At 48.5% G+C, this 12,756-nt stretch overlaps 1 protein-coding gene across 1 annotated transcript in view; it reads left to right on the top strand.

Moving 5' to 3' along the window:
• Positions 1 to 12,756, top strand: part of ZFAT (zinc finger and AT-hook domain containing) — a 933,238-nt gene that overhangs the window by 582,063 nt on the left and 338,419 nt on the right. The gene's annotated exons all lie outside the window — the stretch shown is intronic.

Raw genomic sequence — 12,756 nt, 5'->3', positions numbered from 1 at the left:
AACAGCCTCCAAAAGTGAATACAGAGCCGCTATCAAGCTCTATAAAATCTCAATTAAAACCACTCAAGCCACCTTCTTCGAAGGAAAGATTGCTGCAGCGGCCAACTCCGCGAAGGAAACATACCGCATAGTACGGCTCCTTACAAAAATCCAGGACCCCCCCTCCCCCCCAGACCCTGAGGGTGCTAGATGCAATCAAATGGGCAATTTCTTCTCCGCAATAATCGACAAAGTACTTACTTCACTCCCTGTACCCTCTGTCCCTCTCCACACCACCCCTCCTCCCCTTCATCCTGAGGCTCCTTACCTACGAGCCTTTGACCAGATCTCCACGGAGACGTTTTTAGATACCCTGCAAACTGTAAAAAGTGGCTCGCCATCTGACCCTGCTCCCATCAGCAAGCTAAAACTGGTCGCCCCCAGTGTAGCTCAACCTTTCACCAATCTCATAAATGCCTCCTTTAGAAAGGGTGCCGTCCCAGCCAACTGGAAGAAGGCTACCGTCAAAGCCCTCCTCAAAAAACCTCACCTGGACCCCACGGACCCTTCCAACTTCAGGCCCATTTCACTCCTCCCAGGGATCAGCAAAGTGGACGAAAGAATAGCTAACCAGCAGCTATCCATCTTTCTGGAGTCAAATCACTTACTCCGCGACTCCCAGACCGGCTTCAGACCGGGGCAAGGCACCGACACCGCCCTTCTAGCAGTTGTCGAAGAGGCGAGAGCCATCATAGAAGCAGGAGGATCAGTGGCAGTGATCCTCCTCGATCTTAGTGCCGCCTTCGACACGGTGGACCACGCCATCTTGGTCCACCGGCTGAGTCGAGTGGGAATCACCGACTCAGCCCTTGCGTGGATTAAATCCTTTCTTGAGGGTAGATCTTTTCAGGTGTCTGATGGTTTCTCCACGTCCAAAGCCCTGACCATGCAGTGTGGGGTCCCCCAGGGCTCCTCCCTGAGCCCCACACTTTTTAATGTTTATATGTCCCCCCTCGAAGACGTTATCACTCCTTTTGGCGTCAAGACAGTGATGTACGCTGACGACACTCAGCTGGTGGTGTCCATCAATCACTCAAACACTAGCCTAGAAAATCTTGCCAGATGTCTCGAAGGTATCTCACAATGGATGTCTGACTCAAGACTCAAGCTTAACAGCGATAAATCGGAGATCCTTTTCCTAGGCAACCAGAACAAATTACCCACAAATCTTTCCTGGCCACCTTGCATGGGTACCTACCCAACTCCTAAAACCGAGGTCAAAGGCCTAGGTATCTGGCTCAACCAGGACCTTAATTTTAAAACCCAGGCCAAAAAAACCTCAGGGACCTGCTTCGGTTTGATTCGTATGGCCCGAAAGATCCTCCACCTGATTCCCTTCCAGTCCAGGAAGTTACTGATGCAGGGACTGGTTAACTCAAGGTTAGACTACGGTAACGTTCTGTACCTGGGAGCCCCTGCATCAGTCATTCAGAAACTACAGGTGGCCCAAAACACCGCAGCTAGAGTCCTCACAGGAACAAAAGCACGGAGCTCGGCGAAACCAGCCCTCAAAAGCCTACACTGGCTCCCAGTGAAGGAGCGCATCACTTTCAAGACGCTCTGCATATCGCACAAAATCTTGCATGACAAGGGCCCTCCAATACTCAGATCCCTGATGAAACCACGCCAGTCTACCAAACATCTAAGATCTGATACTCTTGCCTTGGCTTCCATCCCAAGAATAAAAAAGGCAAGATCTGGCGGTCGCATGTTCGCCTACAACGCGCCAAAGCTTTGGAACACCCTTCCACTAGCCATGAGGAGAGATCACAATCTACTCTCCTTCCGAAAACAATTAAAAACTTGGCTCTGCCCCTAAACCTCCCTGTTTCTGGCCTCCACTTGGAAAAAACTAGGTCCTCTCAGCGCTGGGATGCCCAAGGGTAGCTATGCGCTCTACAAATCCACTTACAAATTTCAAATTACAAATTACCCTTCAAGGCAGCCAAGATCTTGGTAAACACTCTTAGCACCCATGCTAATCCAAATGGAACGACTTGGAATTGAAAATGCTAATGATCTACAGCAAATCATAGAAATCTTTGGTGCGATTGAAAAATTGGGAGAAGAAAGTAAGCGACCTCCAGGTCTAAGGACATAAAAATATCCCCTTGTATCAGCAATGAAAAAATACTTTTGAACATTGTTATTTTGAAGGATTGGTACTCCAGATACAAGTTTAAGTTTTTCAATTTCAGGATTTGGTGAAATTCTCCTGATAGCTTTTGTACTGGAAACTAGCTTTTGTACTGGAAACCAAGTTGAGTAGTAACCTTTGACCTGTTCTTGGGTGGTAGAGGACGAATAGCATTCTTTCCCGAAAGGACTTGAACCCCATCCAAGAGAGCATGACATTGGCTCAGATCTCTGGGAAGGGGTGTTTTTTTTGTTGTTTTTGTTTTAAGTTTTGAAAACCTTTATAAAAAACAAAACATCACGTCCACAGCTTAGTGCCTACATTCCTATGAGGGCCTGCATAGCGATGTGATGAATGAAAAAATTGTTCTAAATAGGGAGGGGTTACACAGCAAGCCGCCTACAACCCCACCGGGCTGGCTGCGTCTATAGGAACAGGCCGTCTTAAAGAACAATACATTTTTCTGTTAGCTCGTGATTTTAAAGAACAACCTATTCATAAAAGAAGAAACATTCCCACTTTCGCATTGTGTGTGCCTTGATCGTGCTTGTATGTGTTGGTGCATTTCTATCCTTCAGATCTGAAGTGGTGTTGCATGGTGGCCCATCTACTCCTGTGCAATTCGTGTTTCGTACAGGGTGGGAGTGTTCTCTGTGATAGTTTCCTTCACTCCATGGGAGTATGGCAGGGGGAGTCGTGAAGGCTGCGGTGGAGGCGTGTTCTAGTAAGTAGTGTGTAGGATTGCCCATACATCCTGTGGTCGGGAGAAAGGGAGTAGGACTTCCGCATAGGTCTGCAATTGTTCTTGGCAATAGACAAGGTCTTGGAGCCAATCCTTAAATATTGGCGCTCTCCCTCTTCCCCACCTACAAGCGACCCTTCTCTTCGCAAGGAGAAGTGCGAGGGATGTGTAGTTGCAGATTTTGGCATTTAGAGGTTCAGTGTATCCTAAGAGTGCAATCAGAGGGTCATCAGGAACATGCAGTCCTGTCATGTGGTCCAGAGCAGCGAGCACCTCCATCCAGAAACGACGAATGGGCGGACAGTCCCAGGCGATGTGTTGAAAACCAACGCCCTCACTACTGCAGCGGTCACATCTATTGTTATTGCGAAAACGTAGGCGATGTAGATTCGCCGGCGTGTAGTAGAGACGATGGATATATTTATAATGAATAATTCGAAATTTGCTATTAGCAGATATATCTCCCGTCTGTCTGCAGAAAAAGGACCACTGTTCTTCGGTTAAAGGATGTCCCAATTCTTCTTCCCATCTGCCCTTGGCTAGAGGGTGCTCATATTCCCTTTCTTTCTCTACTGTACAGTATAGTAGTGATATCACGTGGGCGGGAGTGGTTTGTTGCAGGAGTGCGTGTAAGGGGGCCATGATGGGGGGGTTCCTGTGGGAAGCAGGGCGTCAGGGTTTTAACGTCTTGGCGCAGTCTGACATAGTAGAAGCGCTCTAGGCGGGAAGGGAATTGCAAAGCTGAAGAATTCCTCACTCGTTCGGAATTTACCCCCAGTGTAGAGTTGTCCCCAGGATTGTATTGTTAGTTTTCGGAGGAGTTTGCGGAATCTGCCCTCTTGTGTAACTGGGATATCCTGTCTACTGGATAGGAATAGAAGGGGGGAGTACAACAGAGTGCATTGTGTGAGGTTCGCTAGGTCTTCCCATGCACTGATGGTGCATTGTACAGTGGTGGAGGCAAGATGCCGCAGGACTGCAGGGATGCTTAAATAGGCAGTGCAGGTGGTCGGGCCATATATCCGTCCTCGATTGCTAAGTGCGGCATGTAGGGAGTGGGGTTTATCCAACATGAGGCAAAATGGGCTTGCACACAGCTAAAGTATGACTCCAGGTCTGGTATTTCGAACCCGCCTTCGCAGAAGGAACGCGTGAGGGTGTTCCATCGAAGTCAGGCTATTTTTCCTCCCCAAGTGAGTTATATGAGTCGTCTTTTAATGGACAAGAAGAAGTGCCGGATGGAAGCATAGGGAATATTAGCGAACAGATATAACAGTTTGGGCAATATTACCATTTTTATAAGAGCGTATATGCCGACCATGGACAGGGGGAGCGCGATCCACCGCGTAATTTTTTCCGTGATTGAGTCTAATGCGTATCCATAATTGGCCCTCATGAGTTCCTCTCGTTTACGGAAGATGACTATCCCAAGGTAGGTGAGCGTGTCCTCGCACCATTTTAGGGGATAGTCCGGTTTGAATCTAGGAGTGGAGTCGGTGAGGGGGTATATTTGGGATTTACCCCAATTGATATTGACTCCGGAGAGTCATCCGAAGAGGATAAAGAGTCTGAGAATGGAATTCAAGCTTTCCTCCTGGTTACGTAAATATAGGGTGATATCGTCCGCGTATAGGGAAATTAGTATTTGCCTTTCTCTGTAGATGGTGGTGTGGAGGCGGAAGTGCTGGCGGACCTTGGCAGCGAGGGGTTCAATGGCTAGGGCGAACAGGGGGGGAGATAGGGGGCATGCCTGTCTGGTGCCTCGGCCTATGGTGAAGGTGGGTGAGTGCTTGCCATTGATCAGCACTGTAGCATGTAGGCCTGTGTAAAGTAGATTTATCCAGGCCAGGAATGGGAGATGGAATACCATGCGATTTAGTACAAAGGATAGATAGTCCTATTCCAGGGAGTCAAACGTCTTAGTGGCATCTAAAAGAATAGCGGTGACATTTGTGTCGGGGTCAATATTGTGAAGAATTGTGAAGAGGGTGCGCAAGTTATGGCCGGTGCCTCTGGTCGGCACAAACCCAACTGGTCGGGGAGTACCAGAAGAGGCATTAGAGGGCTGATGCAGTTTGCTATTAGTTTAGCTAAAATCTTGGCGTCAACGTTTATAAGGGTCTATACGAATGCACCTGTGTGTTTGGCTTCCCCAGCTTAGGTAGGGAAATAATCAATGCTTCGCGCATCGATTGAGGCAAGATGCCCGATTTCCGAGCTTCTTCAAAAACATGGCGTAGAATAGGGATAAGCAAATGTCGAAACGTTTTATAAAATTCCACTGGGAGGCCATCCGGACCCGGGGACTTGCCAGATTGCCATTGCATTATGGCAGAGATAGTCTCCTCGTCCTCGTGTTGTGCAAAAAGGAACTCTCTCTGTCCGTCGCCTGGCCATGCGATGGCAGTGTTCTCATTGAATGGGATAAAGTCTACCGGCTGTTGTCTGTGCGTTTTGTATAGGTGTTTATAAAATGTTCAGAAAATATAAACTATGTCTGAGGTGTCTCTGTATGTCTGGCCTTCTTCATCCTCTATTTCAAGTATAGTGTTGGCGAAGCGGGGAGGCGAATCGTAGAGGCAAGTGCTTTACCCGGCCTTTCACCCTCGCCATATTGGCGTGCTTGATGGTATTTCCCTCTATATTTGCACTCCCTATCAGCTGTTTCATAGTAGTCAGGGACTAGGTCACGTAAGCGCGCCTTCAGTTCAGGGGTGGGCAAGGTTTGAATATTTAGTTCCACCTGTTTGATATCCAGTTCAAGCTTCCGCAGCGTGGCGCAAATACATTTTAGGATCCCTCCACTTTTGGCTATGCAGATTCCACGTATGGTGACCTTGAAGGCTTCCCATATTGTTGAGTAATGCGGAACCGCGTCTTCATTTTGGGGTAAGAAATCTGAAATGTCTTGTTCTAGTTCGTCCTTGAAGTCGGGGTCTAATAAAGTTTGTGGATATGTATGGTGGATCTTCATAGGGGGGTGTGAGAGTGAGGAGTACCGGAGAGTGGTCCGAATATGTACGGGAGAGGTGAGTTGCACTAGCTATCCAAGTTGCTAACCCTTTGTCTATTAGCCAGTTGTCTATTCAAGACCAAGAGGAGTGGGCAGTGGAGTAGCAAGTCCCTTCTCGGGTTTGTGGGTGGAGAGTTCTCCATTCGTCTATGAGGTTGTGTTCCTCCACAATGTGTTTGAGGGCCTTCTGTGCTTTAGTATAGTGATGAGTTTGTGGATGTGACCTATCCAGAGTCGGGTTTACAGTGACATTAACATTTCCCCCCCATATCAGGTGTGTAGAGCCTATGTCCATTATTTTGCCCCAAAGGATTCGGAAGAATTCCGGGTCGTCAGTGTTGGGTCCATAGCATGAGACACGAGTGATGGAGTGTGCGGACAGTCTACCTCACAGGATACTGTATCGACCCTGTGGATCTCCATAAAATCCAATGGGGGTGTAGGGGAGTGTGCGCTTCACCAAGAATAGGGTTCCACAGGCATATGACGAGTAGGACGAGAAATATTTGCTGGTCGCCCATCTGCTTGCAAATGTGGGGGATTCTGTGGGAGCCAGGTGTGTTTGTTGGAGCATAGCACAATTGATGTTGTGGCCGTCTAAGTATGACAGGGTATGACGTAGTTTACGGGGGTCTCCCAATTCTCGTACATTCCATGTTAAGAGGTTATATTGCAGGGAGATCGGTCGGGTCTCCATCGGAGTGCATAGAATAATGCGGACGAGAAGCGATTAGTGTGTGTTCCGAGTGTTCAGAGTCTGCATGTATAGGCAAAGCAGTACTATAGAAAGTGGTGTAAAAACATTTCCCATTCTCTCCCACCTCCCACATAAGCATCCCAAACTCATTGTGGCCCATCCCGCCCCCTTCCCCATAAGTTCCGAATTCCGCTGACCCAACTGAGGCAACGGGATTAACATTTTAACCATTTAGAGTGTACAATGTTTTAGGGGTCACCTGTAGAGTGGAGTCCAGAGGGTGACTAGTCTCTCCTCGCAGTGCGAGGGTGCGAGGGTGGTGATTTGTAGTTTCATCTTGTCACTGTGGCTGTTACGATTCTGCAGTGAAGAAGTTCTTGTTGATGAAGCGCTGCGGATTGTGCATATTGTTGCAGGCGGCATTTTCAGCTTGTAAATAGGTTAACGTGAGCCAATCGTAGAGGTCAGACCTCATTCCTCCACCAGCCATGGGTGTGGTCGGAGGGTATCGAGAGTAGTTTGCTGGATGCTGATTTGGAGAGAAGTCTAATAACAAGTGTCGCCTCATCACAGTAGCTATTAGCTATCAATTCCCCCCAGGCTGCCAAATGAGAAGCTTTTTCTAGATCCTGCGTTCTTTCCAGTTTGTGCCGTATGGGAGGGCATCATTGGCTGTTTTTGTTCTTGCTGTGTTTCCTTAACACTGAGTTTGTTTGCAGGGATTTAATTTGGTTCAGTTCAGTTCCGGGGTCAATCTTGCCACCATCATCACCAGGAAGATGGGCGGGGGACAGCTGGCCCACGGGGTGTTTGGGTAGGGTTCTGAGGAAGTCCTGGGTGTGCTGTGCATTAGTGAAGAAATGCTGTTTCCCCTGATGCGTTACTTTGAGGCCGGCTGGAAAGAGCATAGCATAGGGCAAGTTGAGTTTTTGTAGTTGTTTCTTTACCTGGAGGAACTTTCTACTTTGATCCTGGAGAGCCATGGTGAAGTTGGAATATATCGGTATCTCCGTCCCCTTGTGTTTTAGTTGTCCTTTTTCTCTAGAGAGGTGCAGGGCAGTGTCCCTATCCCGATAATTTAGTAACTTGGCTATGATGGGTCGAGGAGTGGTCCCGGGAGCTGCTCGGTTAGCCAAGGAGCGGTGTGCTCGCTCGACAACCACGACTGGCGAGAAGGCCTCTCTGCCAAATAAGGTTATAAGGAGACGCTCTACATATTCTTCCATCTTGCCAGTGGCCGTCGATTCCTGCACTCCAAGGATTCCTATATTGTTTCTTCTCGAGCGAGAGTCTAAATCCTCGTTTTTGTCGGCCTCTCCTTCACCCGTGTGCTGCTCACTGTTGGTTTGGATGTGTCATCTAGGTCCGAGTCTAAATCCTCGTTTTTGTCGGCCTCTCCTTCACCCGTGTGCTGCTCACTGTAGGTTTGGATGTGTCATCCAGGTCCGAAATGCGTCGTTCCGCTTCAGTTAGGCGATCATCGTGCTTTTTCATCCAGCCTGGCGTTCATAGAGCCCATTTTTGATTCAATAGATGTTAGGCTCGACTGCATCACTAGTAATAGCTCCTTCAGATCAGCAGTGGAAGTGGTCGGCAGGTCGGATTTGGTTCTGTTTGGGAGCCAGCAGACTTGCAGGTATCAAAATTGAGGTTTGGTTTCCTCCCATCTGGCTTCCCCATGGCTGCAGAGCGAGGAGGGCGGTGGTGCAGTCGCTCCCAGGGCGGGTCCGCTGTGTGCTGAGATCTCGTGAGCTCAGTGGCCGGCATCTGCGCGGCAACGGGGGCTGGGAACGATGTAGGCAGGCGCTGTTCAAGAGTCACCACTCGAAAACAGCACCTCCACGGGGTCTCGTCCTCCTAGGCAGCGACAGCGCGCCGCGGGGTCCCACCAGATGTCGGCAGGTCCTGATTCCCTCAAGACGGGACATCGCCCTCCAGTCTCCCAATGGTGTCTCAGTTGTGCAGGGTACGCAAATGTGACAGCGAGTCCCTCAGTCCCGGGGGCCGCAGCACCTCTCCGGCAGCGTTAAAGCGGCTCAATGCAGGCTCCGAGAGGGCGCCACCGCAATATTGTCCGCTCCGCCAAGTCGAGATGCAGTTTGAATATCGCAGGTTCTAAGCAGCGATGCAGTCAGTCAAGAGATGTGTCGGGTGCTCCGAGGCGGCAGTGTTCAAGCAGGGTCGTTTAGATGCTGATAAGGCCAGAGATGATAAGGATATTCTACTGATGGGCACCTGAGCAGCAAGAGCCTCACGCAAGTGCGGCCATCTTGCTTGGCCCCCTCTAGCACCCCCTCTGGGAAGGGGTGTTGGTTGGAAATGATGTGGTGGAGGACTTTCAAACTCTAAGCGATAGCCCTCTGAAACCAATTTCACTACCCACTTGTCTGACACAGTCTGATTCCAAAGCACTATGAAAATGAAGATACAACCCACCCACTAGTCCAAGGCTGTGAGTGGCATGCCTTTGAAGGGGTGGGATAAAGGACTCCTGGATTCTGTGAACAGTACTTATTGATAATTGGGCTCCCCTGGCCAAGACCCCTACCACAAAATGGCTGTCATTCTCCTTTCCCAGATGCCCCAGCAGAAGCTCTTTTGTAACCTAATACCCTGCCCCGGAAAAGGATTTAGCAGGAGCCATCAATTTCTTGTTTTCCAAAGTTTATTTAATGTGATCCTTCAACTGCTGACCAAAAGAGAACAATAATCAAATAGCATCTTCATTAGAATTTATTTCTGAGGTGCCTCTGCTTTCCAGTTCCACATCCCCAGATGACACCGGGCTGAAACAGCTGTCTCGGATGCTGCTGCTGAAACACAGAGATTATTAAAGGATGGATCAAACAGACATCAGACCTGCTGTTCCATGATTCTTAAAAAGACGGGGAAATCTGTCTCCTCCAACATCTTCTCTACTAATTGGTTAAAGTTCTTGAGAAGAGACTTCACTGTGTATGTAGTATACGTGTTTAATTGGAGTGAAAATTTGGAAGCAGCATAGGATCACTTGATGGTCTGCTCCACCCTCTTATCTACAGAATCTGGAGGAGCTACGTCTAAAGCGACTATATTACCCTTTGGAGATAAACCATCCATGAGGTTGTCAACTCAAACCACTGCTGGAAATTCTTCAGTAAACCCATCAAATGGGTAACGTTTTGCCAAAAACCGGGGGAAAGACGATTTATCCACATCCCTCCATTCATACCTTAACCCTCGCCTGATAATAGCATACATGGGTAGCATCTCAGGCTCAAGGCACATATATTGTAGTAAAAAGCTCTCTTTGCCTACCAACGAGTCTGAAATGGGGAGACAAATGTTTTCTCTCAAATGCTGCAACAGGTCAGAGGGTTCTAGACCCTGAATGAATCTGCCCCTCTTGTGCTCCTCATCACCATCCTCTTCTCTATTAGTCCTTGAAATAAGGTTGTTTAGCAGGGGAGCCCTTCTTAGCCTTGAAGCAGCTTTCACCACCTGTCCAATAAGGAGCTGGATATTAGTCATTTCAGCAGGTGCAAACGAGGGGCCTGGAATCTCCTCTGTTGCTTCTTCAATAGCTCAGGACACGAGGAAACAAGCGATGCAAAGGTCAGGAAATCGACTGAATACTTCCTGAATTTCATCCTGTTTCTAAGAAGCCCTTAATCTTGTGGGAGCTCCCCTGCGGCCACCATATTGAATTGGGCTAAAAGAGGCTTAAATAGCCCCAAATACGCAAACAGCGCTAGGCGTAATATGCTTGCTGATAGGCACTTGGAGAAATTGCCCCCCCCCCCCCCCCCCCCACTTTTTTTGTGGTTTTGCTGTGGTTTCAAATGTAGAGCACAGGTTCCCTGCCAACCAAATGCCTTGTGCCAGTGCTCCTTCCCTAAAACTAATTCCCAATTGGTACTTCTGCCTCCTGTAAGTCCCTAGTAAATAGTACCCTGTGTACCTGGGGCCTGGAAGCTGAAGAGGGGCCCTTGGAACCCCTTCAATGGGACCATGCCACTCCCCTTGCAGCATGCATGCCCATGTGGGAGAAAACTACAAGGTTGATTTGGCAGCATAGGTAAGTCACCTCTCTTGCAGGCCTCATAACCCTAAGGCAGGGTGCACTACACTATAGGTGAGGACATATCTGCATGAGCAGATATGCCCCTACAATATAGCACACTTTTCAGTACCCTCCATCTTGCAGATTGGGGGACCCCTCCAATCTGGGCTAGGCCGATGCTCCCTCCCAGAGGAGGGTGGCATAATAGAGGGTGTAGTCACCCCGGTTAGGGTGCCCATTGACTCTACCTGCCACTCCCCTATAATGCCTCTTAAATTTTGGATTTGAACGGCTCCCCCTGACCTGGCCCTCTGATCTGCGTCGACCTACGAAGAAAGAAGACACCCTGCAGCCAAAGCCAGAAGATGACAACTGTCTTGGAGCCAACCCTCCGACAAACCTGCGACCTGTCTTCGCACAGCAACATCCCGAAAGATTATGGCCTTCAATAAACACTCCAATCTCCTGAGGACAACAGACCTATCCAGAAGAAACTCAATCTAAAGACTCCAGATCCAGACTGGTCTGCGTCCCCATCGCACTCTGCACCCAACGCCTACGGCCCGAGTCTGAGATACTCACCTGTGCAGTGAAGTCTCCCTTGCGATCCTGAACTAGTGTCCAAAGTTTTCTGACCTCTCTTGCCCCCCACAACGGCGCCTGCAGTGTGAATTCAGAAGCTCCCCCGACCGTGACCTGCTCCTGTAAAAAGATTCTGACGTTCAAAGGCACCTCTGCACTCGACGCCCCTGTGCCTTGGTGAGCTGAACCTACAGTGCCCGTATGACCCGCCACATCCCAACTTACCTCTGCTGTTGCTGTTCTTTCACCTACATCCTCCTGTGCTACGCCTGCAGCCTCTTTCTCTTTATGAAAACCACAGTTGAAAAGCATTGGGTGCCCGGCGCCGACTTTGCACCTGCCGGCCGCCCCTGTGCCGCTGGTTGTGTATCTTTGGGACTGCTTTGTAGCCCCGATGCTTAACCTAGCCTCCAAAGCTTGTCCCCTGCAACCGATCTACTTACCTGCAAGCAGAGTGGCTCCAGGCACCTCCTTTCTCTATTGGAAAGCATTGGGCAAACTCCGATTTTGACATCTTTCTCCGGCCACCCCTGTGCAGCAGGTGGTGCAGTTTTATACTCACCTGACCCCTGGCCTGCGCTGACTTTTTGGCACCGAAGACTGAATTTGTGAGTTCAGTCCTCGCCTGGTTAACCTCAATACTGTTTTCCCCATAGGATAACATTGGACAGTGTAAAAAAGTTTCTAAGTGTCAATTTATGATAGTGAAAATGATTTTTTAATTAAAAACGTACTTACCTTATTACAAAGACCTGGGTCTTAAAATGAAGTGCAAAGTATAATTTTATAAAATTGATCGGGGTCTCATTCTTGAGTCGTGTGTCCATTATTAATCATGTGTGTGCAATAAATGTCTTAAACTCCTCTGTGTTAGGCCTAAGGCTGTTCGATCACACTACTACTAAAAGACCACTTTGGGTTTTACATTGAGCCCTGTACACTTTTGGGGTCCGCCTAATAGGATAGCTACTGACTAATTAGGAATACTGGCAAAGTTATGACTTCTAAGCTACAGGATGAGAGGTCTACTGGCTTGTGAGTTTGGTTGCTAATGTGGGGTGCTAAACTTGTTATTGAGCTACTGGCTGACAAGCAGTGGATAGACTTCTGATCGATGGAGGGACTATTGTCTAATGGAGAGATGACTTTATCTTCGGCGGGACTATTGGCTAATGCGATCTCACGGATTAGTGAATACCTTACTGGATAAAGAGGGAGTTCTGGATGATTGGGAGCACAACAATCAAACACAGCACGATGAGGGGGGCCTGGATGAATATTTGTGTATTGGTTGCACAACTCTTTGCAGTTGTTCCCCTGAAACGTATCCTGTTTTGATGAAAGCATGTATCTAAGGTGGTTAAAATAGTTTGACTTTTGCTTTGGAGAATGTCTTTGGGTTGAGTGCCTAACCTGCTTGTTGGTTTTTTATATGTTAAACGTTTATAGGATCTGCTGTAAATTTCAGATTTTTCTGGCTTAGTGTATCAAAACACAGTATACT

The sequence above is a fragment of the Lissotriton vulgaris genome, chromosome 4_1 (genome assembly GCF_964263255.1).
Source record: "Lissotriton vulgaris chromosome 4_1, aLisVul1.2, whole genome shotgun sequence".
NCBI classification, from domain to species: Eukaryota; Metazoa; Chordata; class Amphibia; order Caudata; family Salamandridae; genus Lissotriton; species Lissotriton vulgaris.
Note: the sequence above shows the minus strand (reverse complement) of the source record. Positions and strands in the feature narration are given on the sequence as shown.